Raw genomic sequence first — 3,514 nt, forward strand, 5'->3', positions numbered from 1 at the left:
GCCTTGGGATTCCCCCGGAGGAGCTGGCCGAAGTGGCTGGGGAGAGGGAAGTCTGGGTCTCCCTGCTTAGGCTGCTGCCCCCGCGACCCGACCCCGGATAAGCGGAAGAGAATGGATGGATGGATGGATGCACTCGTGTTGAATTTCTATGCCAGTAACAATTGCTGAATGTTTAATGTGTTAAGCTAAAAGAAAAGAAAAAACGCTGCATGGAATATCACACAACTAATTATGGTAACCAGAAACAGGTCAGAGCTGCAGGGTATAAAAAGAGTCTGAGCTCTTCAGAACTCAAGGCTGGAAAGACCTGAAGACTCCAGATCTGTCACCTGCTGCAGATAACCGGGACGTCGTTTCACTGAAATTATGGACTCTTTCATGAACAGGTGAGTGAAACGGCCGCGCAGACCAGTCTATCTTTACGCCGCCCACATCTCGCACAGATGTGAGCGTTCAGAAATTAAGCGAGCACCGCGGAACCAAAAGAGGCGCATTAAAACGTGTGTTTCAAAACACGACAAATTAACTCAGTTTAGCGGTTGTCTTTGTGGTTAACTTTCTTTTTAACTAAACAGAAAGGTATTGCACATCATCGTCGAGCTGCTTTCGGTAATAAATCTGCTGTTAATGTTTGATTCCACAGCCGGGTGGTCACACAGACCAGATATCATCTCATCGCATTTTTGAGACGCAAAAGCCGGCTTACCTTTTCCCCTCTGTTGCTATTTCGCTTCACGGCAAAAAGGTGCATCAGAAGGCATCTAAATCCTCATTTGTCAGAAATGTGCTGGTTGGGGAAAATCTTCCTCTGACAGCGAAATTCAACAAACCACCTCAAACAGTGGTGATCAAAACTGAAATTTAAATAGGCTGTGGACGTATTTATGTGGGGAAAACCTGTGTCTATGAGTCTAAATATGAATGAAACTATAAAAACCTTGTTCAGCCTTCTTTACTACATTTAGGCTACAGTGTGCTGGTTGTAGCAGCTGCTCAGCATCTGTATTTTCCTAACTGGTAATCAGTTAAGTTTATACAGACATGGCCGATTACCAATTAAATGGTCTACCTCCACTCATTATAACTCTGGTGTCTTATAAAGTCGTTCACGATAACAAGAAAACTCTCATTTGACACGTTTAGTTTTCATTGATTTGTGACTGGGCTAATGATTCAGGCTGTCCCAAAAGAACAGTTTTAATAATGTGCATCCTCAACACGCTGCAAAATATGTCTCTAACTTTGTCTATTCATCAATTCCAATCATTTTTTTCCAGGCTCCAGTGTTTGACGTTTTATGATTCTCTTTAATAAAACTGAAAACAAAGCTGCGTTTTACACAGAAGCATTAATATGAGAATTAGATCCTCAAAAAAATACAAAATAAACAAAACAGAAAACACCAAGGAATGCCTATTTTAACGTCCAGTATGTACAGTTTAAAAATAAAAAAAAAACAATGTGGTCAACAGTCGATGTTTGTATGTCAGATTGACAGACTGTAAATAAGTTTTGCTGCTTTTTTTCCACGTTAAAATTACTGTTTTATCAGCAGATCTTTATACATTAACTTACTGCAGAGTGCTGTACTGTGTAATCTGTTAGGTATTATTACTGTATTTAGTTTTACAGTAATTTTACTGTGAAGTAGGAAACAGTACTGACTGGATAATCATTGCCAGTAATGTACTGTTATTGTGTACGCTAAGTTTTAAAGGTGATAATTATTTTTGGAGAAAAGTATTATTTTTAAACACATAAACAAGACTGAGTCATTTCTATAAAATAATGCTAACATTATTGTCTGTTATTTAAATTAATTTAGAGCATGAGGACTGTAATTACTGTAAATATTGATCAAAAACTAGTTATTAAATCTTCATATAATGAAGCTGGTGTTGTAGCCCGGGTGAAATAAAAACCTTAGTTAGTTGAGAGAGGCTCTATAAATAATAATGGGGCTCATTGGTTCTTATTTGACACCCAGGAGGAGCTCAGAGCAGCAGTTTGACCCGTAAACGCATCATCTCCGTACACAACAATGATGTCATTAGAAAACAATTAAAGTGAGGCTGGAGCAGCTGCGGAGAGTCTGACCTCATTAAACCACCTGCAAGCACCAAACACGCTCCGTAGTTTTAATGCTAAAGGTTAAAAACAATTGCATTAAATTAAATAAACCGAGCAGTTCGGGCAACAAAAAACAGACCCAACGACGGGTCCAGTTCCCCTCGGGTTCGGGCTCCATAAAGCCGGAGAGGAGGAGGAGGAGGAAGAAATTCCGCACTGACTGTCAACAAGCTTACCTTCTTATATCGTGCGAATACTGGCTCGGTCCAGCCGCTGCGCACCCAGACAAACAGCCGAACCGGTTCGGTTCTGCTCACCAGCGGAAGTCCCGCCTCCTCCTCCTCCCGACCAGCCGCGCCGGTACCTTCTATCCGGTTTGTTTACTGGCGAGAAAAAAAAAGCAGCAACCGGGAACGCGCGCGCGCGCATGAAGACGAAGCGCCGGGGGCTGTCCTCCTCACATCTGCCTCCGACAGAGGCGCTCGCGCCTCGATGACGTAATGTAAAACTGAGAGCGGCACGAGGGGCGGGGGGGGGGTCAAGTCAAGCCATTTAGATTTAAGGGGAAATGAAATAAATATAAATATGTTTTTATTTTAGTTAAACACCACCATAAATCCCCCCAGTGGTCCAGTTCTCTGATTTAAAACCGTAATGACTCGTTTTTAGAGTTTTTGTGTTTAAATCCCGTAGTGTGGGCGGAGTTACTTCCTCAGGTTTGTGAGGTTTGTAGAAGGGGGCGGGGCCAGCTGTGGAAGACCGCTGTAGGCTGAGGAGGTTTCTGTCAGTGTTTGTCAGGGAAGAAGCAAGTTTTCTTAACAAGAGTATCGGTTTGTTTGTTTGTTTGTTTGTTTTTGGACTGTAGTGACGCTGTCGGAAACTGGAGCCCCACATTTTACAAGAACCCCCAAGTTGCTGGTGTGCTGTGATGTCAGTGATGTCACCCAGTCTGCAGGGAGTTTCCCATCCGGACAGTGGGAGGCGGCCGGTGCCAGTCTGACAGGTGGTGGTTCTTCTGTTGAAGGTTTGTATTTCAGGTGGTCCTCTTCAGAACGTTAACTTCACAGTCAGTCAGCATACTTTGGGTTGTAATCTTCACCAGGAGCTAAACTAACCACATCCGTCCAACGTTCTTGTCCCTCAGGAAGCTGAAGAATGACTTAGCTGGTGGAGTTTTGGGTTGGTTTCACCCCCACACCGTCGGTATTCACTGTTGGCGTTCCTGTGTTCGGCTCTCGATACGTCACACTTCAGAGTGATCACTGTCATTTTTTTGGATCTTTGATCATTAATTGTGTGAATGCTTTTAAGCATTCACACCATTGTTTTCCTGTTTCTCTTTATTATCTATTATCTATTATTATTCTTTCCCTATTCCGTACGTTTTTTGGCACCTATCTCCTTCCGCAATTTTTCAGCTACTTCAACCGTTCATATATCAAAA

General features: G+C 42.7%; 1 protein-coding gene and 1 long non-coding RNA gene across 2 annotated transcripts in view; one reads left to right on the forward strand and one right to left on the reverse strand.

Moving 5' to 3' along the window:
* enpp5 (ectonucleotide pyrophosphatase/phosphodiesterase 5) overlaps positions 1-2,496 on the reverse strand; it is a 12,923-nt gene extending 10,427 nt beyond the window's left edge. The window contains exon 1 of the mRNA XM_017408982.3: positions 2,307-2,496. The gene's annotated coding sequence lies outside the window, so the exon portion shown is untranslated. The remainder of the gene's footprint in view (positions 1-2,306) is intronic.
* A 230-nt stretch (positions 2,497-2,726) lies between these two features.
* The window catches only part of LOC119617974, a 7,642-nt gene continuing 6,854 nt past the window's right edge, over positions 2,727-3,514 (forward strand). The window contains exon 1 of the long non-coding RNA XR_005234492.1: positions 2,727-3,094. This is a non-coding gene — a long non-coding RNA (uncharacterized LOC119617974). The remainder of the gene's footprint in view (positions 3,095-3,514) is intronic.

Source organism: Kryptolebias marmoratus, linkage group LG19 (assembly GCF_001649575.2).
Source record: "Kryptolebias marmoratus isolate JLee-2015 linkage group LG19, ASM164957v2, whole genome shotgun sequence".
NCBI classification, from domain to species: domain Eukaryota; kingdom Metazoa; phylum Chordata; class Actinopteri; order Cyprinodontiformes; family Rivulidae; genus Kryptolebias; species Kryptolebias marmoratus.